A 26,372-nucleotide genomic window follows, 5' to 3' on the forward strand; every position below is an offset into this window, starting at 1 on the left:
ACTTCTGGGTATATATCCTGAAGAATTGAAAACAGAGTCTTGAAGAGACATTTGTACACCCAAATTCATAGCAGCACTATTCACAATAGTCAAAAGGGGAAGCAACCTAAGTGTCCATCAGTGGATGAATGAATAAAGAAAATGTGAAATATATATATATATATATATTATATACACAATGGAATATTATTCAGCCTTAAGAAGGAAGGAAATCCTATCACATGCTGCATCATGCATGAACCTTGAGGACATTACAATAAGCGATATAAGCCAGTCACAAAAGAACAAATACTGGATGATTCCACTTATATGAGACCCCTAGAGCAGCCAAAATCCTAGAGACGGAAAGTAGAAGCATGGTTGCCAGGGCTGGGAAAATGGGGAGTTGTTGTTAAATGGGGACAGAGTTTCAGTTTTGCAAGATGAAAAGTTGCGTAGATTGGTTGCACAACAATGTGAATATACTTAACAAAACTCAACTGAATACTTAGAAATAGTTAAGATGGTATGTTTTATGTTATGTGTATTTTACCTTAATTTTTAAAAAATTACATGTGGCTGCCGCCCCACTGTAATTGTCATTGAACATCCAGGAGTGTCCTGCTCAAGTGTGTGTCACCCAGGTGTGTTGAGTCCTTGACTGTATCTTCCTGACCCATGCCCACCATGGTCCCTGGACAGGGTCTGGCAAATAGGTGATCGGCACTCTTTTACTGAATGTCTGAGGAAAAGAGGGAGAGAGGGAGGGAGGAAGGGAAAAAGGGATGAATAGAAAATCCACAAAAGATAAATTACAAATGGACAGTAACCAAATGAGAAAAGTTTCAGCTTCACTAGTAATCAAAGAAAAGCCCATTAAAGCAACAATGAGTTTCCATTTCTCACCATGAAATGAGCAAAGATTTTTATTATTATAATTTAAATACTTAATGCTAGCAAGGATTTGCTGAGATGGATAACTTCAGACAGAATTGGTACATTTCTATAAGAAATGTAGTGGTACATATGAACAGCTCTTATAAAAATTCATATCATTTGACCCAATAATCCCCTATCTAAAAACATATCCTAAGGAATTGATAAGATACTTAGACAAAGATTTAGGGGCAAAGATGCTTATTACAGAGTCATTTATAATAGCTCAAAGACCAGAGCTAAATATCTGGCAAATGGTATGAGATGAAAAATTTTGTAGTTACTAAAAATTTTGTAGTTACTAAAAATTTTGTAGTTACTAAAAATCATATCTTAGAAAAATATTGAATGATGTAAGAAATCGTTACAGTGATATATACATATAGATTATGCATGTAATAAGACAGGTTTTGTAAAAAAAAAACAAAACACATTGAAAACAGAGAGGAAATATAATACATCAAAATGTAATGCTTGATTTCTATATGAGGTGACTAGTATTGATTTTCCTGTACCTTTCTATATCACCTAAATATTCTAAAATAAGCATTTGATATTTTCTAATTAAGAAATATGATTTGAAAACCACACAAATTATGTCACCATCTAAGCATCTAAAAGGGCTCAGGGAAGGCAAAAATGATGAGGCATGTTCCCTGTCCTCAAGCAGCAGACAGCAGGGTGGGGAGACCTCCACCATGATGCTAGGAGCGTTGGTGTGTGGGTGACTGGACAGGGCGAGGGAAGTCTCTGCAGAGGGGCGGTGCTTGGGCAGCTGTGAAGGATTTGAACCTTTGTCTCTGCTTCCACTGGGCTTGGTAGTGCTTCCCGCTGCCTCTTCTTCCCTGATATCGCTCGTCTTAGGCACTCTGTTCTTACGGTGGGTTGACAGTGCTTTAGGGTTTATTCTCTCTGTGATCTATGTAGATTCAACTCAGCCAACACAGGATATTCTCCAAGGTTTATCTCCTTAATACCATGGCTGCAGCAGGCTTTCAAGTCAGTGCTTATTTAAGGCATCACTTGGCTTGCATCCACCCTGGCAAGGATCACTTTGCTCAGAGAGCAGGGTCTAGGAGGTGGCAGGTCCCACACTGCCTGAAGGGCCATTCCAACACAAGCCTGGAGTCCCAGGCTGCAGAGCTGGGAGGCAGGTGCCTTGATTGGAAAGTGGCGAAACACCCATAGTGGGAAAGTGACTTGTCCCAGACAGGATGCCAGCTCAGGGTCAGAGCTGGGACTCGGTCCTAGCTTTCCTGACACCCAGGTGGTGTGCACCCTGGTGCTGCTGGAGGGGCATGACCCTCGTTTTCCACTGGAACACTGGACTCACTGCAGTGGTGCAAAAGGAGACCAGGGCAGGCTGCTGGGAACGTGGGGGTAGGTGGTGGCTGCTTTTAGTACTGGTATGAGAATGATGAAAATTATCTTTGTGTGCACATCAGGAGACCATCTAGATAGCTTTTGAAATTTAAAATTGAAAGAAATTGCAACCTAAATACATTATAGCCATCTTCTATTTTGGTTTTATATAGTTTTTTTTTTCTTGTTTATAAAAGAACCACAAGTCCTGGAAGTTCTAGCCAATGCAATAAATGAAAAATGTGAATTATGACTGGTAGAAATAAGACAAACTAAATTATTTTTAGATATTATGTTTGCTTGCTTATAAAGCCCAGGGGCACTACCTAGAGAACTATTGCAGAGAAGAGAATGACACTGTCAAATGAGCCAAGGCAGCCCCTTGTCTGGCTACAGACTCATAAGAAGGATGGGTAGGATACAACTGTATAACTATAAAACTATAAACATAGATATGTGTATATATATGTGTGTGTGTGTGTGTATACATGCATATTAGTTAAGCTAAATAGATATAGGTAAGGGCCGGTAGGAATAACTAGAAATTATCAGGTGTCCTAAACAAAGCTGGAATGGTAACACGAGTGGATGCAGGTGCCTGGCACTTTGATGGGTGCTGGGGACACAAAAGTGGAAGAGAGACAGAGATCCTGCCTTCATGGGACTTGCATGCCATGGAAGGACACAGACATTAGTCAAAGAGTCACACACCATGAAACATAACCATCGAGAAAGTGGTAAGAGAGAAGGTACCCGGGGTTCTGCAAGCATATAGTAGGGGGATTTCACCATGCTGGAGAAGTCAGGAGAGACACAGTTGCCACCTGCAGAGTGAGTGTAACTAACAAGTGAATTAAACAATGAAAAACAAAATCTAAAAGAACTGAAAGAAAACATCAAGGAGTGATTTTGGGTAGGACTTTCTTTTTTCTCTTAGTATAATATTAAAGGAAAACATTGCTAGACTTGACCATATTAACACTTAAAGCTGCTTCATGTTGAGAAACTACCACAAAAGTAAAAAGTGCAAATTGCAAAAACAATTTGCAATCTACATAAGCAAGAATTGTCATTTTTTCATATATAAAAAGGTTTATCCATAAACAAGAAAAAGACACATGCACCTACACATAAATAGGCTTCAAACAGGACAGTTTCACACATATATGTTAAAATAAGTAAATAAAAAGGCCAATAAACATAAAAAATGTTCATCGTCAGTTGTCATAAAAGGCACATGAATTACAACAGTATGTCTTTATTTGTTTTTGCCCATGAGATTGGCAGGGATGTAAATGCTGAGGAATTAAAATGTTAGGAAGGTGGCAGGGAACAGGTGGGAATATAAATTGGTACAATTTTTCTGGAGGGCAATTTGGCAAAATCTATCCAACGCTTTAAAAATATGCCTACTTGCTAATTTCACTCAGAGAATTTACCTTAAATCAATATGCGTTTGAGCAAAGATTGTGTGAAGGATATTCACCCCCAATGTTGTAACAGAGCAAAACTGAAAAAACGTTAACAGCCTAACAAAATGAAGGATGGCAGACTACTAGGCAGCCACTGAAATTTACATGGTAAAAGAACCTCATTATGGGGACAAAATGTGTTGCAATATTTGGTTACCTGAGAAAAAAGCAGGTTACACGACAGAAGAATCTGAGTAGGGAGACCAGAGACATGAACCACACGTGTATGGAAACTTGATATATGACCTATGGCCGGGTGGCATTACAAACCCGTAGGGAATAGATAGATAACTCAATGAGCGGCTCTGGGGTAATATCCATGTGAAAAAATAAAATGAAAGCGTTATGGCACACCACAGACAAACAAATTCCAGGTGGAAGGACAATCTGTGAAAAGAAACTTTAAAATTTTAGAAGAAAATATAGCATGATGTCTGTATGATCTCAGGAAGAGAAGAATTTCTTAAAAAACAAAGAGGACATACAAACCATAAAATAAAATTTTGGTAAATACTACAATGTTAAACATTAAAAAAAAAATCTGTACATGAGACAATAGAGCCAAAAAACGGAAAGATAGCGACAGACTGGAGGACAATGAATTCAATGCACATAAAAGATGAATTACTGCAGAATGTGTGAAGCAGTGCTGCTCAAACTGGTACCGACTGTCCTGAGTCAATCTCCAGCATAGGTCCTTCTGCTCTGTGTCAGCTAAGTCAATAGAATGAGATCGAGCTTGGCTCAGAAGAAAAGGAGACCTTCCAGCTGCGCTCTGGAGCACGCGGTCTGCAAGCAGGCCCTGGGCGGGGCTGCCCTACAAGGGTGTTGTCAGCCGGGAGGGAGGGGGTGGGGTTTTTGCAGGGCGGAGTTCTCGCGAGGCTGGGCAGGTGCGCTGCTCACGCTCCAGAGCCAGTGCACTGGGCGGGCGCAGCCTCTCTGCACACGGCCCGCCGCCGCCATCTTGAATTGTGGTGTCGTGCACAGCGCTTCTGCTCACGACCCGCGGGGTGAGGCCTCTGCACGGCCATTTTGCACCAGGAACTCTGTTCTGAAGAGACGAGTTCGCAGCATCTTCACGCGGCCCCCTGTGAGCAAGTGACACCAGACTAAGCACAAAGGAAAAAAAAAAGGTGAGACTTTATTTTATTACCCAGATTCTATTTTTATTTCCCAGGAATTGTTAACGGGCTTTGCAGGTGACAAAACTTTACTGTGCACAGGAATCACCAGGAGATCTCCTGAAAATGCAGGGCTGTTTGAGCGGGTGTGGGTGGGGCCTGAGAGCCTGCATTTTTAACAGGTCCCAGGTGAAGTTTATGCTGCCGGTCCACAGACCACCTTTTGAGTAGCAAGGATATAAAGGACTCCTACAGGTGACTAAGAAAGTAGAAATAAGCCCATCCTACGTCTGGCAGAGGGTCTGAGCAGGCAGAACTCACAAGACAAACCCAATGAGCAATTAAAGCGTCTTAGTTGGGATGGGCTTCTGCTGTCACATCGAGGCCCCGCTATAGAAGTTTATTCCTTGCTCATGTAAACGGGGCACATATTCCAGGCAGGTGAGGGGCAGCGGCGGGGCTCTCCCCTCACAGCCCCCAGGAGCCCAGGCTGCTGGAAGCTCTGCCATCTTCACTGTGGGACTTGCAAAGCTGCCCCAGGAACTGGGCAGCTGGAAGAAGAAAAGAGGTTTTTATGGGCCGGACCCGGAAATGGTGAGGACGCTACTGCTCGCCTTTTACCGGTTGGAACTCTGAGGCCACAGCCAACGGCACGGCACGCTGGGAGTGTAATCCAGCTGGACCCGGGAAAAAGAGGAACCTCGTTTGGTGACCAGCTAGCAGTCTGCCACACATCTGAAGAGATGCTCAGCTCTCCAGTAATCAGGAAAATGCAGTTAAAACCACAAGACATCATTTTACACCACGGCATTGGCAGAGCAAAATATCAGGACTGGAGGAGGCGCCATGCACGTAGAATAGTCTCTCCTCCGCCTCTCCATCCCCCTCACCTGGTTTAAGTTTTTATTCTATGAACGTATTACCCCCAACATACCATCAGTTTACTTATTTATAATGTTTTTTATTTATTGTCTGTCTTCCATCTGACTGTCAACTTCAGCAGGGCGAGGATATTTGTCTATTACGGTGATTGCTATAGTCTCAGTGTCCACAGCAATGTCTGGCATACAGCAGGCGCTCAGCAAGGATGTGCTGAGTGGAGGCGCGCCAGGTGACATTCTTCCAGTCACCCCAGCCTGGAACCCAGGCACCTAACATGTGAGAGCGGGGGGCCTCCTAGTGACTCAGCCCTCAGCCATTTTAGACACATCCAGCCTGTAGCTCTTCCCAGCTGAAGCCGCAGGATAAGCCTCCCTGCTATGTCAGCCCAGATTCCAATCCAGAGTATCCATGAGTATAATCAGTGGCTGTTGTTTACAGCCTCTGAGGTTGTTTTTGTTTTCATTTTTAAAGTCAGTTTATTAAGGTATACATTAAGTAAAATTCACCCTTAAATTTTAGGTGTATGGTTTGGTGAGTTTTGAAAAATGTATAGTCATGAAACCACCATCACAACCGATATATAGAACATTTCCCTCATCCCTCAGAGTCCCCTCCTAAGCTGCTAAGCTTTGGATACTTTGTCACACGGCAGTAGTAACAGGGAGCACATTCTCTTGGCTCTGTTATGTCCTCAGTTGATGACTGTTTTTCCTGCTCTGGGAATCTCCTCTCTTGGGAGCTCTTGGTAAAGGTCTGTTTTCCCATTAGACCAGAAGAAGCTCTGTGTGGGCTGCATAGTTGTTCCTAACGTAGTTCCTGGCACATAGCAGGTGCTCATTAAATCATTGTTTAGTAAATGGAATGTGAAGGAGCTTGATGGTCTGGAGACTCTGGCTTCAGTCATGCGTGAGAAAGTGACGTGACTTCTCAGCCTCATGCCATTTGAGTATCAGATAGTCATACTACCCAGCTAAAGGCGAAAGGCACAGAGCTGGTCCAGATAACTCCCTCAGTTATATCTCAATGTCTTTTTTTTTTTTTTTTTGCGGCGTGCGGGCCTCTCACTGCCGTGGCCTCTCCCGTTGCGGAGCACAGGCTCTGGACGCGCAGGCTCAGCGGCCATGGCTCACGGGCCCAGCCGCTTCCCGGCATGTGGGATCTTCCCGGAGTGGGGCACGAACCCGTGTCCCCTGCATCGGCAGGCGGACTCTCAACCACGGCGCCACCAGGGAAGCCCTATATCTCAATTTCTAATAAATATTTATCAAGCACCTAGTGTGTACTAGGTGTTGAGGATGTGAAGGGGAACATAAGCAGATGTAGTCCATATGCTCATGGAGTTCACCATCTACTTGGGGGATCACACGTTAATGCAATGATCACAGATCACGTGCCCTGGTAAACGATGGTACGTGCCATAGAAGCCCCCCAGTCCTGAGCTAAATGGTTCTGTAATGTTCTCTGGAGCATAAGTTGCCATGTTAGAATCGTTGCCCAGGAGGGGAATTGTCTTCTATCATGGTTATTTGCTATCAAGGTTAGAGATGTTCTGAGAATCACCCTGTTTATAATAATAGTGGATTCTTCTGAAATAAATGTGTGGAAGGCAGAAAATGGGCAAAACCAGCAGGCGGTTGCTTCCCTCTAATAATCTCTGGCTTTAAAATGACAAAATAGACCTTTCAGATAAACCCAGCAGCCTCATAGAAGTTGTCCTGAGAATTCAACCTGGGGACACTTGCTTGAGAACACTGGAAGTTTCAACTGCCTCCCCCCTACACTTCAGTGACTTTACGGTCAGGGAATAAGCATAGTGTCTTATAAATATTTCCCATTATGGAACTTTCTGGTGAGCTCCTCAAGTAATTTTAGACCTCAGCTAGTTTTGTTCTCCCTGCTGCCCAATACAATATCTTTCCGGGCTGCCGCACAGAAGGGATCTAGAGAAAAGAGAAATTAAGACAATTTCCCAGCGTTGTGTAAGCATTTGCTTGTGAATGTAGGCAGTCCTGCTGTTTGATAAATCAGATATGTAAGAAAAGCACGAGAGTCAAAGTTCACATCCAGTTGGATGCTTTAGACGTACGTTGCTAAGGTTGCTACAAAATGTGATAATATCCTTCCAAGTATATGACTAATGAGACTACGTATAGCACATCCGAGACAGCTCAAATGTGTAGTTATTGTGAGGATTTCACAGACACATAAATATAATGATCTTCAGCTAAGTAAATTGCTAGCTACCAATGAAATAAATAGGGTCCCTTCAGAATTTGAAATAATTTGGAATGGTAGGTGGTGGGAAATGATTCACCTTAGCTGTTATCTCTGGAACAGTAATGTAGAAATATATCTGCCAAGTCTGGTGCATTTACATTGTTCTTTGTATCCTGCGGAGTTTGTCAGAAGAGCTCTGAGCCCTGCTGCCTTCCGCCCCTTATTCTGATAGGCCTCTGTGCAGCGTGGCTCAGCGCTGGGTAGGAGCAGCTAATGTTATTTACCTCGGTAGGCATCCCAGCCATAATATTTTTCCAAGAAACACTGATGTGTTTAAAGGTCAGGTTGATACTGATTTGACAGGGTAACATAAATTCATCTTTCCAGCAGTAAAATGGTGTACATGACTTGGTTTAAAGGTTAAACTGTTTTTCGTGCACTGGATAAGTCAGAGATATAAGACTTTAATACACAAAGTATAATTACCTGTTTAGACAGACAGGGAGATGTGGCCCAGGGTTTGGATTTTCGGAGAGATGTTTGAAAACAGGAATCTACTGACATCTTGTCATTCTTGAATATATTTCATTATAGGGGGAAAAAATCCTATAAGGATGCTCAGTTAAAAGGACTGTCTCTTTCCTACTAGTAGTTATATGACTGTTGGGATTCCAGGAGTTGAGTTTTAGGGCAACAGGAGAGTCTAAGAATGTTCTCAGATACAAAGATCCCTCAGGGCCAATAAACTCCCCAATACAAAAATCATATAGTAGGTGATTCATTGGTAGATGAATGAATTAAATGGATCGTTGTTTTTTTTTTAACCCACAAAGTTGGTTTTGATAAATAAGGAGAACATTCTCTGTAACTAGAATCTAAACATAAGCCAATCTTGGATTCAAGGAGTTTCCTTCATTCATTCCTTTGTAAACTTTTTTTTTTCATTCAAAAAAATTTTTAGTAAGAACTTACACATCACTGCACTATGCTGGATACTGAGATGAACTGGGAGGGCATGGTTCTGACCTCACAGTGTACAGTCTGTCTGGGAAGAAAAGTAAAGTGAGAGGAGTTCATGGGAGGGGAAAGAGGACAGCAAGGGAGCGTGGTGCCCTGGCCTGGGGCTAGCGCCTGGCCGCCGCACAGCACCCTCCTCCCCTCTCCCTGGGGAAATCGTGCCTCTTTTCCTTACGCAGGTGCTTTCCACGTCCCTAGTGGGTCCTGGGAGAGGCCTGGGCTGAACCAGAGATGGGCCAGGAGCAGCCTCTTCCCCCCGACGCCCCGCCCCCTGCTCCCCATCAGCGCCCCCTTTGCTCGCAGGCACAGGGCACCCCCGAGGCCCCACTCTCATGTGCTCTCAGCTGGGGCAGGAGCAGCTCAGGCTTGGCAGCCGGAGGGCGGGCTGTCATCTTCAGTACTAGGATTGCGGTGGGGAACCATGGGCGCTCTGTCCTTCAGGGGAAAGAGGAGACAGGGGTCTGCCCTGCTGCTCCCCCAGACACGAGGTCCCCGCACTGGCCGTGCACCCCCAACCCGGGACCCTCCGCTGCTGCTGAGTTCCGGCCAGGCCACGGCTTAGCGGGTCCCCGACTGCCATCAACCCCCGCCAACCTCTTAGACGTAAGAATCATCCCACAGCCTTATTCCTGTAGGCTGTGAAGTTTCAGTGTTAATCACTATGGTTGGGGGTCATGTTAAAGGAGGAAAATGCTGGATGGCTGGGGGGTGGTACATGAAGGGGCGGAAGATGCGGGAGACAGAGGGGGAGTAATGGGGGGCAAGGGCTTTCTTATGAACCGCAGCCCCCTATCTTCAGGTTTCTGGTGTGGAGGTGGGAGGGTCTGGTCCTTGGATGTCAGAGAAATCTAAGTGGAAACCATCTGTTTCTGTAGTTACTAGAGCGGAGAGGTGAGGAGTGGTGGTACTTGTATTTAAATCATTTTAGTGACAGGAAGACCACTCGGCCTTACCCCAGGCAGTACTCACATTTGAGAAGTTGTCCTAATCTCTTTCTGCCCCTTTTCTGCCCAGGGGAGCCGTTCATACCTTTCCTGTATGGTGGGGCACCAGGAGGGCCTGGGCCCAGGAAATGCAGATACAGGGAGAAGGAAATCTCCAGGTGCCCTTTAATAATCACACTCCACTGGAAGGCCTCATGTGTGCTGCATTCGGGTGGTATACTTTGAAACCTATTCCATGGAAAGAACAACAGTGTTACTTTTTTTTAAAAAAGTGAAATTCTATATAGCTTAGAAATACAACAATATAAGCTGGATGGAGAGAGTTTGGGGATATGTAGGCTTATTCGGTTATGTTTCCACCTGTGCCCTGTACCTGCCTTGGATGCCACGTGGCTTCTCTGGCCTCTGTTGAGCATCTCTTGGGCAGAGAAGAAGCACTCAGGGTGTGTTTGATGAATGACTGAATGGTTCAAATACAAGCCAGAGTAATACAGTGCCCTGCGGGGGGCACACAGGAGGATGCCTGAATTCCAGGTAGAGAGGCTTCCAGAGGTGGGAGCTTCACAGGGGGCTTCAGGCTGACTTCTAAAGCGTAGGGAGGAGGGGCAGAATGTGGAAGGGCAGGAAAGCACCAGGCGGGATGTATTGGGAGCTGAGTCTTTTTTTAATAGATGAAAAGTGCTTCCCCTCCTATATCTTAAAGCACACGAATGACAATTTTCACTCCAGATTTTATGATGAAAGGGAAGGCCTAGCGTATCCCCAGAAATGGGGTGGAAATATTGGTGGAGGATCTGCTAGGAGATGGGCCCTGGGCTTGCCCTGCATCCCAGGAGTAAGCAGGACAGTGTCTCTGCCTCGCTGAGTCACAGCTGAACCCTTCCCCCTCCCCCAGGCCACTGCCACCCCTTCTTTTGGACAGATAAGGAAGCTGAAGCACAGAAGAGGGGTAGTGACTTGCCCAGCAGGAGGGGCAGCACCTGGGCAGGCCTTTCCCCACTGGATCTCACTAAGAATCTGTCCAGTTCCCTCTCGGGGGCAGCCAGGGTGGCCCCTGGATGTGTGGCCCAGGTCTCCCACAGAGCATCAAGAGTAGGGACAAAGGAGGCTCCCAGAGGTCAGTTCCTGCCGCTGGACCCTGTCCAGAGCAAAGGCGAGGGCACTCTGAGGACCCTGAGGATGCATTCCATCAAGGGTTGCTGAGCATCTGCTGTTGCTCCCAAAGATCTGCAGTCAGTGTTCCCAGAAGGTATCTCACAACATCCCTAAAGGATGCGCCAGGGCCGCAACTCACCCTGCAGAGGTAGAAGTGAAGCCAGGGATTGCCCGTTAACAGTGTAGGGTGGTGGTTGGGGCGGGGGGTGGGGCGTTCCTGGATTCCTGCTTGAGCCGTCGGCATTGGGGAGCAGCTGGAAGCATCAAGGACCATCTTTTTCCAGCATTTTCTAAAGCAAGCGGGCAAGCTGGTGAGCAGCATTGTGCATAGGTAATAACTCAGCCGGAAACAAGTGTCATGATTCACGTGTCACGGCTAATGTCTGGCTAATATCCCCCAGCGGGGATGAGCAATTACAAATTCCTGAATTATCTTCCCTGTCTGTACCTCAAACAAACAAGCAATCATCTGTTTCCTTAGCTAACCTCCCCTGGGGTGAGATGGCTGAAAGGTTGAAAGGGACTGGGCCTCCGAGGTGGAGGCCTGGCATGGCCACTTCCTGGCCGTGCATCTTGGGCAGGTTCCTGGGAGGGTACCCATGTAATAATTATTTTCATATCTGCAATAGTATACTTGTTCCATAGGGTTACTGTGAGGATTGAATATGATTATTAGTTCCTTGCACATACTAAGCACATAACAAATGTTAGCTATTATTATTAACTGAAAATTAAACCAAAAATATTAGGATGTGAACATTAATAGATAGAAGCAGGCTTAGATTTCACAAATATGTTTAATTTTTCCAAGTCCTATGTTTTAACAAGAGAGCCAAATTGAATCAACACTTACACATGCCAGCTCCTGTGCCCAAGCAAGAAAGCGAAAACAAAACCGCTTTCAGACTTGGCAAATATATTGTATTTTTCAGCAGTCACTCCTGTAGGCTAAGGTCATCAGCTGGGCTTTTGTTATTCATGCGTTTCAGGTAAGACCCAAATAGAAATGGCCAGGTGGTATTCAGCATCTCACATTTACAAAATCAAGTCTTCTTACTTTTTCATAGACAATGCTTCATGTCATGCTTCCTTGAAATACTAATGAGATGCCAAGAGATTTTCAAGTCTTTCCATGGGGCTGTATTTAGAAACAGACTGATTTGTGTTTAGTTTCAAAATGGAAGCGTGTATCTTGCCCTCTTGAGCTGTGTAATTCTAAGGCCATCACCGTGAGGGCTGTGATTGGGACCCTAGGGTATCACTGGGCAGCCTGGGTTCAAGCTCCTTGATTAGTTGTGGTCCTTGGTTTCCACAGATGTTGAAAGTGGGTTGGAACTGAGCGCTTCCTTTTCTCTGATTTTAAAAAATTCACCCACAGTAGCTTCAGCAGAGGAAGGTCTGTTGTCAGTTCAGCCAGGAAGGCTCAGGAATTCGGGTTTCCAGGTAGAATCCTTCTCACAGGAGTAGGGACAGCGGTGGGACAGCCATGTGGTCTTTCCTGAGACCCCCCTCCATCTCATTTTGCATCTGCCCAGATCTTGCTCTTCTCTTCCGCGGGTTCCCAGTCTCCACTCCGTCACCAACCACACGGGACCCATCACAATCTCCCCGGCCCCCCTACGCAAACTCATGATAAATCCCTGCAGTCAGCTGTCCCAATCTCTTAGTTTTCTCATGCTGACTTTTTGAGAAAGGAATCAGATTGGCCCAGCTTGTTTTATCAAATGAAGGACATAAGTCCTAAGTTACAAACCAGCCTGTAGAGGGCTCCCCTTGGATCAGTTGCCTGCCCGGGGTTGGGGGGAGGGGGGGGAGTGGTCAGCTGTGGCCTGGGGTGGAGAGAGGAGGATGCACTTCCCTCCACAAGCTTTTGGGTGGGTGAGCAGCGTGAAACCCACCCAGAAAATACCCAAAGACCAGCCCTGCCTTTATATCCTCCAATTCCCACCTCCTTCCCACATGCTGAGAGGGTGTTGACACTTAAGAAAACCTCTGTAGCCTTCTCTCTTCTTGGACCAGCTCCATCAGTGCTTTCTGTATACAGGCTTTTTTGATTGTTTCTTTGTGGTGTTAGTTTTGCCCTTGTCTGAGTGAGGGGCTTGGGCAGGGGAATGAGAATTGGCCTGTGCATCCGAAGAGAAGCTCCCTTCTCTGCTCCTTTCCTTCCTCGCCCAGGGCGCTACTCTCTCTGAGCCTCAGTTTTCTCATCTATTACAGGATGTCTTGAAATCTTGCATCTTCTCAGGATTTTGGCGAGGATTAGGTGAGATACAGGCTTTGAAATTGGTGAAGAGCTTTTCAAGTGTGAGTTTATCATTAACAACTCAGGGGAAAGTGGAAGGGAACCTCTTCCTTTTGGAGGAGCCCCACCCGGGGTTGGAGTTCTGCAGTGGGGGGGGGGGGTCTCATTTTACCACAGGCGCGGGGGCTGTGGTTGTAACTGGACCAGATCGTGTTACTGCCAGTTTGAAGACTGCTGCTGTTTCCTCTGCAGAAGAGTCCATTTGCTGCCACTCAATAGCAAATGATTTCCCCCCTGTCCTCCCAGCTCCTCTCTTTGGGAAGGTGGGCCTGAGCCTGTCCTGATAGGACCTTCTCATCGTGTGACGGAGGGGTGCTCGTGGCAGCCAGTCGGGAAATCCCTTCCAGAAGCTTCTGCACCAGAGGCCAGCCCTCTCCCTCCCCTGTGGATGACTCACTTCTTGAGTTTTCCTGCTGACCTCTGCCCACTCCCTTTAGCTCTGCTGGTAACAGCTCAGGCCTGGCAACTAGAGATTTGTTGACTCAGAAGCAGGCCTGGGGAGTGGAGACTGGAAACAGGACATCAGGGATTCCGTGGACTGCCCAGTCAGGGACCATGGTCAGTGCGTGCCACCGAGAACAAAAAGAGTGGATGCTCATCTCAGAGGCCCTCTTCCGGCCTCAGGTGGGAGAGATGGAAGACGTGCCAGAACACACGGTCTGAAGTAGCCTTGGGGGGAAGGGGCAACAGGGCCCTAGACTCTTCCTGCTGACAAGCTCCAACACCATCTCCGGCCGTTCGTGCAAATGCAGAGCTCGTTGGGCCTCCTCAAGCACCCAACTCCATGCAAGAACTGTGGGGCCCACTGGTAGCTGGGCAAGCCCTGCTGCCCCTTCTGAACTAGAGATGGCAGGTGCCCAGAGCCCAAATCCTGCACTGTCTCTATGCCCAGCCTTACGGCAAGCAGAGGGGAGATCCAGGGAAATGTCAGAATGGGGTTGGCTGTGTCTAGAAACACTTGGAGGGTCAGAAAGACCAAGTGTGCTGTTGGCAGGATTGTGGCTGCCTGCCTGTCTTCCTCCTGTCCTTCCTTCTAGTTTCCCTTTTTCTTCCGTTTCCTTCCATCCACAAACATTTACAAAGAATCTATCACGTGCCAGTTACAGTATTTGCTCATGAAGATGCTATGGCCTTTCTAATCCTCTCAAGGCTTCCAAACTATTTATTTCAGACAAATAATTATACAATTACAGTATAGTAGTGGTTCTCAAACATTGGTGAGCGTCAGACCCACCTGGAGGGCTAGTTGAGACACTGCTTGCTGGACCCCACCCCAGAGTTTCTGATTCAGGAAGTCTGGGTTGGGGGGCTCTTGAGAATTTGCATTTCTGACACGTTCCCAGGTGCTGCTGCTTTTGCGGCTGCTGCTAATCCGGGGACCACAGGGGACACACTAAGCACAATGCAGGGGAAGCGCTCGTTAGGAAGAGGGTGAACAGAGTCAAGGCAGGTGATGACCCCAGACTGGGTCCCCCAAAGGTAGGGGAGAGCCAGGCGAAGAGGGCTGGGAAGGGCAGCAGGTGTAAAGGCCCTGAGGTGAGAGAGAGTCTGGAGGAGGATGTGAAAGCTGATCTGTGTGGCCAGAGCCTGGAATGGGGTGTGGGGACAACAAGGTAAGAGGTGACCCTGGACGGCTCACCAGAAGCTAGGTCACGGAGGAGCCTCTGTGCCTCTGGAGGGCAAACCACTGAAGGGTTTCAAGTGGAGGGTTTGGGGAGCAAGTCAGATTTACGTCTTAGGATGATTGCTTTGGCTGGAGGGTAGGGAGTACTGGAGGCGAGAAAAATAGGAAGCCATTGTATTAATCCAGGCAAGAAATGCTGGTGGCCAGAAGCGGGGTGGTGGTAGGCATTGGGATGGAGAGAAGACAGAGCTGACCTAGACTTGGGAGATGGGGTAGACAGGACTTGGATGCAGGGTGTGGTGAGGGGAGAAAGGAGTCTGGAGTGATGCCTGGACTTGGAGGGGACCATTTGGTGTTTGGGGTGGAAAGCGGCAAACAAAGCACCATTCACACCAGCTAGTCTGTCCAGATTCCAAGGGACGGGTTATACCTAAAACTGCTGGGCGAGACCCCTCACCTGAAGAGAGTATTAATTATAAGGACACCAGGGCACCCTAGGGCACTGAAGCCAGGAATGGGCCAGTTCTTAGGAAATGTCCCCATCATGACACAGAAGAAAGTGGCTGCCTCTTGCCTCCTTCAGCTTCATTCTCTCTCTTTGCAGATCTAACTCCTCTCTTCTCTTCCTGACTGGTGGAATCTACCTGCCCCACTCTCACTGCAAGATACTACCTTATAGTCTTGCTGAACTCTAGATTCAAAATCCTGCCTGAGAGAATTTGATTGGTCTAGCTTGGGTGGAGTGATCAGATTTAGCCAATAAAAATAAAGGATGCCTAAATACTACAGTGGCATAGTTATACTAAAAATGACCCATTGTTTGTATGAAATTTAAACTTAACTGGGCATCCAGTGTTTTTCTGGCAATCCTAACCTAGGCCACATGTTCCCTCTTAGGCTGGTCAGTTATGGCCAGAGGGCCAGGGTGCGGTGGCTGCTGGGAGCACTGCCCCTGGGGTGGGAGGGACAGTTCAGAGAGAAGAGGGTCCAAGCAGATGCCCCACAGTGTGGGGCTATTCCCAGGCTGCGAGGTGCTCAGGATGCCTAACCCTGAGTGTTGGGGTCTCATCAAGAGAGGGCAGCTCAGAGTCAGGGAAGCTGGGAGGAGTTCTTAGAAATCCTGGCCTCAGGCCCCCAGACCCAGGCTCAGGGCCGAAGTCTAAGTCTCCCAGGAAGAAGGTCACAGTCAAAGGTGGGAGTGGGAGTAGGGGGTGGCTGCTAGGCAGGTCACGGGTGCAGGCCAGGGCACCAGGCAGATCCCCTCGTGGGCTGGGCCCAGGGACACAGGTAGAGAGGCAGGCCTTAGGACAGTGTTGTGCTGTCCTGTCTGCCCACCCACCCCCCCGACCCCAGCTGCTCTGAGTAGGATGAGGACCACTTCTCTGTGCATCCTGGCACAGTGCCCAGCTCTGAGCAGAAGCTCAATTGTGTTTGCTGCCTAAATAAATCAGACCTAAGCCCAGTTTCCTGACCTGGGGTAGGGATGTCAGGGCTGGGCACATGGCACATCCTGGAACGAGGAGCTGAAGCTTCATTTGTCCTCAGGCCAGCATGGGTCCTGGAGTCCAGGGCAGGGCCCAGCATAGGGTGGGTGTCTCAGTCACAGCTCCCACGAGAGAGCTGCGGTGGCCAGGGAGCCTGGGAAAGACCCCCGCGGGGTCCTTAGCGACTTCTCACATTTACAGACGGGGAAACGGATGCTCACATTTACAGGTGGCTCTGAGCAGTGAGCCACTTGTGAAAGGTCACAGTCAGGTCTCTGATTCTCATTTTGGGGGCTTCTGACCAGTGCTCACCCTGAAATACTGGGCTACCATGCTGTATTTGCACAAACTCAGGGGAGGTTTCACTGCAGGATTTCTCATCAAGTTGTTTGAAGCAGTGAGATGTTACTAATTCCAGGGAGTTATGTGGCCCCTGGGGGTGGTGAACCCTGTGCACACATGGGCCCTCTTCCTGCAGGCAGAGGGGCAGGTTCCATCTGCTCTTTGTTCATTTCCTCCTGCATGTGTGGAATTTGAGAGCATGTTAATGAGAGAGTCATCTCTTAAACAACTTTGCCTGGAAAGAGAGGCAGAAGAACAAGACCAAAAATGAAAAAGAGTAGGAGAGAGCATCAACAACAAGAATGCACGTGTGTGCATGTGCACACCCCAAATAGGAAGCATCCCCTGCTGGGAAGCAGTGGGGCCTGTCACCACGCGGGCGGACCTCAGGTGGACGTCTGCAAGGACCACCATGTGGACATTCTCCATAAACCGTTAGCTGGCTCATTTTCCTGGGATTATGGGTGTTTATTTGTTTTCTTTTTTTCCATTTTCCAAATTTTCTTTAATGTGGTTACATTTCATAATGAAAGAGTGTTTTTTCCCTGGTTTTATTTTTTTAAGAAGAAAAATCCACAATGAGTACACCTTTCAGCCGTTAAGTGAGTGATTTTTCAGGTGACAGAGAGTACACGAGAAGGGTAGCAAGGTGATGGTTTAGAGAGGTAAGACTCCACAGAGAGTTTCCACTTTCGGAAGCACATGGTTGATAGTGTCAGCTTCACCTTTAGCTCCACGTTCTTGTTAATGGGCTGGTCAGTGGGACCAAAGAAATAATTGTGGATTAGGAGTTCCAACAATGGTATGGAAATTTCAAGGCTATTTAGTGTTAGTCATTTTTTTTCCTACAGAAAATGTGCAGTTTAATTCAGGTAAAGTCAGTTATTGTTGAAACAATTCTGAGCCTGGCCAGTGATGAAACAGGGCTCGGCTATTCTCTCTGAGTGGATTTGATTTCCTGTAATCAATCCACTGGGTTTCTAAAAACCTCCAAGTGAAAAATCAGTGAAATCTACTGATTAGTGAAGTATGGAGTTAAATGTTGAGAATGGCAGGAATGCACTTTCTGGGTTTATTTTTCTGAGCACAAAGATTAGGCCCATTGAGCGATAGATGTTTATCAGCTGGGCTCTGTGGGTTTGGAGAGAGTTGGCCTTGTCATGGGTCCCAAGCACAGACTTTCTTAAGGTCCCACTTTTTACTGGTGAAAGTGAACTGGCTGCTGAGCTGTGCAAACCCCCACCAAGGGGTGGGGAATGAAGGCAGAAAGAGCACTGGCCTGGGTGTCACCCAGGTGACCTGGTTTCCTCCACTGTTGCTCTACTGCAGGGTTGCTGTGAGCTAACAAATAACAGATGGGCAGGGCCTGCCCTGGGCTGTAACCCAACTAATGCACGTTATTATTGTCATTGTTAGATTGTTATTGGCACTGGGATCTTCAAAGGCAGCCTGGAGAATATGGCAAACAGCCATATGGGGGAGGGGTAGGAAATCCATGTGTCCTGCGAATGCTGGACAAGAGGCTGGAATCAAATTTGCAGGTGGCCTGAAGCCTGAGGAGGTGCTTGGGCTCTGGAGGGAACCTCATCCAGTGGGACAGTGCACTGACTTTACCTGCAGAGGGAAGTAAGATCAGTCCAAGCCTGAGGTCCAGACCCCACCTGCACTGGATGGAATAGGAAGCTGGGCGGTGCGGCACTTGGCCGATCTGGGTGATGGACGGTGAAGCCAACAGTGTGATGGAGTCACTCCCCTAAACCCGCAGGGCATCATCCCAGGGCAGGCAGCCTACAGGAGCTAACCGGTTTTGAGCACTTACTGAGTATGGGCTGCATTCCAGGAGTGTTACGTGGTCCACCTCATGTAACCCCATGATGGCTTTCGACGTAGCTTGATTCTTTACACATGAGAAAAGTAATGCAAGAAATTAATGTCACTTGTCCAAATTTACACTCTGCATTGTGAGCCAAGATTCCTATCCATAAATGTCAGAATCAAGAGTCTCAGGTCATCCGTTATACTCAGTTGCACTGGGAACAGTGCTCCGTAACGAATGGCTAGCCTTGGCCTTGCCAGTAGCACCAAGGGCCTGCCCTACCCACGTCATAGACAGGTGCTGAATGCTCTCTCCGCATCTATGGAGATGATTTTTTCCCTTTAATCTGTTAATGTAAGTTACTGTGTTAGTTTCCTAGTGCTGCTCTAACTAATCACCACAAATTTAGTGGCTTAAAACAGCACATTTATTACCTTATAATTCTGAAGGTCAAAAGCCTTAAAGTTAAGGTGTCAGCCCGGTTCCCTTCCTTCTGGAGGCTCTAGGGGAGAATCTGTTTTCTTCTCATCTTCTACAGGCTGCCCGCATTCCTTGGCTCATGGCCGCTTCCTCCATCTTCAAAGCCCACAGTTTAGCATCTTCAAATCTCAACACCTCTCCCCACCCCTTTCTTTCTCTCTCTCTTGCATCTTTATTTCTGTCCTCACGTCCCCTTCTCTGACCCTCCTGTCTTTTCTCATAAGGATCCTTGTGACTACATTGGGCCCACCTGGATTATCCAGGATAGGTTTCCAAGCTCCACATTTTAACATAATCACACCTGCATCATTTCTTTTGCCACAGAAGGTAGCATATTCATAGGTTCCAGAGATTAGGACATGGATATCTTTAGTAGAGGTGGTGGGCATTAGTCAGCCCATAGCAGTTACATCAGCAAATTTTCTCATGTTAAATTATTCTTGCATTCCTGAGATAAATACTACCTGGTCAAGATGCAGTTATACTCTCTAGGGTCCCTTTTTATAAGGGCACTAATCCCATCGTGAGGGCCCCACCCCCATGACTTCACCTAAACCTAATTACCTCCCAAAGGCCCCATCTCCAAATATCATCACACTGGGGGTTAGGACTTCAATATGAATTTGTGGAGGGAGGGGGAGGAGACACAATTCAGACCATAACAATAGACAATGCTATGGACGATGTAGAAAGTCCATACTTTCTACAAAGGGTGAGAGAGGTGGGGGATGACTGCCATCTTAGACAAAGTGGTCAGGGAGGCCTCTGAGCAGAGGACATTTGAACAGAGGCTGAATGAAGGTGGGGAGAGAGCCATGTGAATGTGGGGAGAAGAGTGTTCCTGGCAGAGGGACAGCCAGTGCAAAGGCCGTGGGGCAGGAGTACTCTTGCTGAGTGTGACGAGCAGCAAGAGAGCTAGGTAGAGGACAGGACAGGGAGGTGGCCGGGGGCCAGAGTATATAGGTGGTGACATAATCTGATATACTTTAAATGCATCATGCTGGGCTTCAAGTAGAATAAACTAAGGGGACAAGAATAGCAGGAGTTTTAGCCAGGAAGCTGCTGCATAAAATTGGCCAATACTTTTCCTTTTCTAAATGTTCTTGCCTGGTTTTGATGTTAACATGATGCTAGCTTTGTAAAATGATTTGGGGCAACTTTTCCTCTATTTACTTATTTATGTATTTTGGAGGGGGAATAGTTTACAGCAGTGAGAGTTAATCTACTTATTATTCGAAGGTTTGGTAAACCTTACCTGTCAACATGCTGCATCAGAGGCCTTTTGTGTGAGAAGAGTTTTGACTAGGATTCAATTTATTTAATAGATCCGTTCCGATTTCTGTTTTTTTCTAAATTTACTATTTGTAATACGTATTTTTAGCAAATTAGTCATTTTCACTTAAGCTTTCAAACCGTGCTGTAAAGAATACTTTTTTACATCAAAGTATTCTTCTGATGTTTAAAATCTTAATTACGATTATAATTATATTCCCCCTTTCATGCCTGACAGTTTGTATTGTGCCTTTTCTTTATCTCCTTCTATCTCTTCTACACCCAAACTTGCCATAAGTTTATCTGTTTAAATTGAGCTCTTGAAAAACAGATAATGGTTTTGTGGATTCTCTCTATTATTTTATTCTGTGTATTTCTTGCCAGCTTTATAATTTCCTTCTGCTTTTTTTGTGATTATGCTGCTGTTCTTTTTCTCACTTTTTAAGCCAGTTTATCCATTTTTAATCTTTCTTTTTTCTAATATATATGTACTTAAAACTCTGACTTTCCTTCTAGGTGAAACATTAGCAAAACACAGAGATTTTGATATTTTGTGTTGAATTGTGTTTTAAAATTTATAAAAATGTGGGTTTGGGTGTTCTTTTTGGGGGAAAAACTTTTGGTCTACTTGATCAGTTTCTGAGGGAGGCGTATTAAACTACAATGCAGGCTTATCAGTCCCTTCTGATCTTTCTAAGTGCTTCACAGTTTTGAAGCTATGTTGTCAAGTATATAAAAGCTCAGGCTTAAACTTCTCATCAGCATAAAACATCCCTGTTGCCTCCTTTAATGATTTTCAGTTTTGTCTGGTACTAATTTTACTGCATCTGCTTTCTTTTTGTGCTCGCTTAGCAGGGACATCTTTTTTTCATACCTTTACATTCAACCTTTTCTCGTTTAAATGTGTACCCAGCAAATAGTCTATTGCTCTATGTATTTGAGAAGACAGCAAGCTACTATGTGCGGGAAACCAGAAGTTTAACATTTAAGTTCTTGTGGGCTAAAGTGAGATGAGCCCCTCTCCCCGCAGCCTAACCCAGATGTCAGCTGGGCCTCCCGCTTCTTGGAAGTCTGGTCGTGTGGGACCCTCAACTCCCAGTCCAGCCCTGCTGGCCTGTGCTCTGTGCTCCTCTGTCAACACACTCCTGTGCCGGCTCTGCTAGGGAGACCACGTCTTTTTTTTTTTTTCAATTCAGGTGAAATTCACATAACAGAAAATTAACCATTTTAAAGCAAACAATTCGGTGGCATTTAATTACATTCACAGTGTTGTGCAAGCACCTCCTCTATCTAGCTCCAAAATATTTTCATCACCCTGAAATAAAACTCACGTCATTAACTAGTCGCTCACCCTTTCCCCTCCTGTCCCCTGGCAGACACTGATCTGCACTCTGACTCTATGGATTTCTGAGTGTTTCATATAAATGGAATAATGTAATGTGATGCACTTAGCATCCTATTTTTGAGGTTCATCCGTGTTGTGGCTTGTAAAGACCCCCATCTTTACTGATTTCTCCAAACACCCAGATAGAAGCATGACACTTCCTGCCTCTGGGAGCTTCACTCAGCGTTTGGTGTGTGTGCTTGGGCTTGGGGTGTTCTAACCACCGAGCAGGCGGCCTTCTGCCTTTCTGTGGGCTTCACCCCACATACCCCTCTTCTTTCTCCATTTCCCTGGAGAGCAAACATGCTCTTCACCTCACCGGCCACAGACCATTCCCACTCACATCAAGGCATCTTCCTGGGTTTCAGCTTCCATTCCAAGGTGTTTATCAAAATTCGTCTGAATAACTCAGTTCTCTCCCTGGATCCCCTCCTTGGAGAGAGGACATAGCAAGGTAAGAGGGAAAGAAATGGCCAGGATTTTATCTGTAAGAGCAGCATCGATGGGTTGGGAGAGATACAGCATGATCGTACATCATAGTTTTCCTGAGACAGTTGCAGCTTATGGCTGTGGTCCCCCTTTCTTGAAAACACCCTGTTTTGGAGGATAAATTATAAGGTCATCTATAACTAGGGAGTTTGTGCATTCCCTGATTCAATTACAACCAGTCTAAGGAAAGAGACTCTTCTGTGCCGGAGACGTGGTCAGCCCTGGACACGAAATAAAGGAGAGAGTGAGCAAACGGTGGTGGTATTTGTTCATGTCCATCTAAGGAAGGAGAGGTTGTCCTGGCTAATGGACCAGGCCAAGAGCCAGGCCATTCTTGGTGAGGAAATAAGGGCAGGGATGGTCATCAATGAACATGAATATTACCAGTCAAAAGGCAAAAGAATAAATGTCTTCTGATGATGATTTGGCTTCTTTTATGCTTTGACCACAGAAAGAGAACATGCCCAACATGGACACAACCATTTCTGATTACATGTAAGTTAAATTCCTTGTTTGTAAATAATCCTGTGTCTCCAAAGCCATCTGTTTGTTTATTTATTTGCATTGTGGGAAAATGTATATAACATAAAATTCAGCATTTTAAGTGTACAATTCAGTGGCATTAAGAACATTCACAACGTTATATAACCACCACCACCAGCATCCATCTCCAGAACTTCTTCATCATCCCAACAGAAACTCTGTCCCCATTAAACACTCTCTCCATTCCCCCTCCCCCACCCCCGGTAACCCCTATTCTGCTTCTGTCTCTATGCATTTGCCTATTCTAGGTACCTCATATAGGTGGAATAATATAATACTTGTCCTCTGTGCATCTGCTCATTTTCTAAATTTTATTTTATGTTTCATCATCAAAGCATTTCATAGGAGCTAACCTCACACGAGGTCATTATAAAATACCTTACGTTTGTGTGATGCTTTGTACCTTCTAAGAATTTTCTAATGTATTAGCCTGTTGGAGTATCGTAACGACACTTTAAGGCGAGCGCGGCAGCCCTTATTACCTTAGTGAGACCGAAGTCTAGAGAAGCTAACTGTGTTGTGTAAAGTCTCACAACAAGTGACCAAACCAGGAGAAGAAGCCCAGGTCTTCAGATTCTATCATCTTCTCTAGAGTCTGGCAACTTCTCAGAAGTTGGGAATGATTGCTTTGGAATCTAAACATAAAGTTCAAGCAATTACATTTTGCACAAGCAAAGGAAGAATCATGCTGAATTTATGAGCATGTGGTTAGAGGAGACTTGTTACGTAGGGTCAGAACCCACTGGTGGAGGGCCAGACATGGGCCAGAGGTGCCACGTGAGTATCTTGTCTTCATGTCGATGGTCTCCACCTGCAGCCTGCAGCTTCACGCTCTTCAGGCCCACCGTCTTTACCAGGGTTTTCTTCCAGGGGGTGGGTATAGGACGTACAAGCTCTTCCAAAAAGGCATTTCTCCAGGAGCCAGAAAAATCAACTAGTGCACAAACAGGCTGGAAGACAATTTTGTTTTTCCAAACTCTGAAATAATCAAGACCTCACTGGATACATGTTTGCAAACAAGAAAGGACAATAAGCGTTTTCAACATCTAGAGTTTTATTTGCAGTTCTATTGTGTAGGATGGTCATTTGTTAGAAATTGATTATAGCTGTCACTTTGTGAAAACCCTGCTGGGAAATGAAAGCTCGCTGACTTGTGAAATGTGAAGGTCCACCTTCCCTCGTTGGGCACTAAAGACTGTCATGAAGGTGGGGGGAGGTTGATTTAAACAAAGAACAGTCTTGACAACAGCAGAGGAAGCCAGACCACCGTGAATGCACCTGCTGATTCTTTGATCCTCTGAGTTTGAGGGGTTTTCCTTTTTCATGTGGCAGCTCCAGGTACATACACTTTCAGTGTTACAACCGAGATCTGCTTTGAGACAGGGATACTAATTTTCTATGGACTTAAGTAAATCAGAGTGTAGGGAGAACTGTGGGGACACAGGGCTTCTGTCAGGGGTTTCCCAGTGTGTTTCTGCACACAGAGTGAAAGCATCCAGGCAGCCATCGACTGCCCCTTGTGGGAGAGATCTTACCGCCAAATCCATGTAGCCTGGGGCCCCTCACCTCTGGGTCTGGACCCTGTTGCCTCCCAGTTACTACAGGTAGAACTAAATGGCCAGCCTTTTGGGGATTTGGGGACTGGGATCCCAGATGAAAGCCAGTTATATACAATTTCCCAAACTTCCACCACCCACCCCACCCCATGCATCATTCTTCCTGTTAATAATCAAGAGTGCAGTGCAGTAACAGGAAGAAAATGAATGACATCAGACACTCATCGAGCATGTCCCATCGGCCAGGCACTATCTTAAACACTTCACCTTCAGTAAAATGTTCAGTTCTCACAACTGCGAATGATGCGGTTTCTATCGTCATCATTCACAGTTTACAGGTAAGGAAACAAGACACCCCCCGCAACTGAACCCCAGTCCCAGAATTCATGCTCCTAATTGCTGAGCTGTACTGTCCCGTAAGTGTAGTGAGGTCCAGGCCAATTCTTTTGTTGAGACTATTTACCTCTGGGCCATATGTTCGGGAAAAACATATTCCATTAAAATTACTAATGGGAGGGGCTTCCCTGGTGGCGCAGTGGTTAAGAATCCGCCTGCCAATGCAGGGGACATGGCTTTGAGCCATGGTCTGGGAAGATTCCACATGCTGCGGAGCAGCTAAGCCCGTGCGCCACAACTACTGAGCCCACGTGCTGCAACTACTGAAGCCCACGCACCTAGAGCCCATGGTCCACAACAAGAGTAGCCACTGCAATGAGAAGCCCACGCACCGCAATGAAGAGTAGCCCCTGCTCTTCACAACTAGAGAAAGCCCGCGTGCAGCAAGGAAAACCCAACTCAGCCAAATAATTAATTAATTAATTTTTAAAAAACGAATGGGACAAAACTGCAGAGACATGTTGAAACCGTGCAATAGGAGAACTTTTGGCACTTTTGTACCCGCGATTGCTTAATAGTTATATGTAATGAATCTCTATGTGGTGTCACGGTGTGTTCGTATAAACCACGTTGTTCAGAAGATCAGCATAATGTGAATCTTCACCAGACATTATCATTGATGGTAGCTAACATCAGTATAGTGCTTTTGTTTCCAGTGTATTTTCACGAACATCTTATTTGAGCATTCAGCAGACACTTAGCACATTACTGACATGAACTTCCATCAGATGGGAGTGGTTATCAAGAAAAACCTTTAGCCTAATGATAATAATATATGCTACATTTTGAGCACTTACTCTGTGACATGGTGCTAAATAAAGACTTTCATAAACATTATTTCATTTAATCCTCACAAAGTCCTGTCACCATGAGATAGTATTTATTATTAACCCCATTCCCTTTTTTTTAAATAAAAGAGGAGAATGAGGCTGAGAGAGATTAGGAACTTGCCTGAAGTCATTACAAGGCTAATAATGTCTGCTGACACTCTGCAGACAGGTGATGGGGATTGTGAAAAAAGAGACCTAAGACTAAATTATGCAGATTTGAAAAAGCAAAATAGGCTCAAAGTTGAAGATTGCTCAAGAACAATCTAATAGATTTTGATACCCAGACTTTACAGATACTACCAAAAGGAAAACCATACAGTAACTTCTTATATGGGTATATATGAGATGCAGAAATCCTAAATAAAATATTAGGCAATTGGGTCTTATACTATATTAAAAGCCTATTAAAAGCACCATTCCAGGAATGCAAAGATAGTTCAGGTTTAGGAAATCTATTAATATAATTTGTCATAAGACAAAAAAAAGATTATTTGAATATATTCTGAAAAGATAGTTAATAAAATTTAATGTCCAACATTGATTACATTTAAAAAACATTACTAATAGTTTCTCAGTGACTGGGAAATAGGACACTCCTTTAAAATGGTAAAGAGTGTCTTCCTGAAACTATCAATCAATATCATTTCACTACTAATGAAGAACTAGAAACTAGAACTTCCTGAGCAAACACCACTAGGTAGTGTGGGAGAACTGGCTCCCTATGGGGGTGACCTTAGACTTATTGGAGATGAGAAACAGGAGGGAATAG

At 45.8% G+C, this 26,372-nt stretch overlaps 1 long non-coding RNA gene across 1 annotated transcript in view; it reads left to right on the top strand.

Moving 5' to 3' along the window:
* The first annotated feature begins 4,755 nt into the window (after window positions 1–4,755).
* LOC307175664 overlaps window positions 4,756–26,372 on the top strand; it is a 60,575-nt gene continuing 38,958 nt past the window's right edge. The window contains exon 1 of the long non-coding RNA XR_013824398.1: window positions 4,756–4,882. This is a non-coding gene — a long non-coding RNA (uncharacterized lncRNA). The remainder of the gene's footprint in view (window positions 4,883–26,372) is intronic.

Source organism: Stenella coeruleoalba (assembly GCF_951394435.1).
Source record: "Stenella coeruleoalba genome assembly, chromosome: 16".
Classification (NCBI taxonomy): Eukaryota; Metazoa; Chordata; class Mammalia; order Artiodactyla; family Delphinidae; genus Stenella; species Stenella coeruleoalba.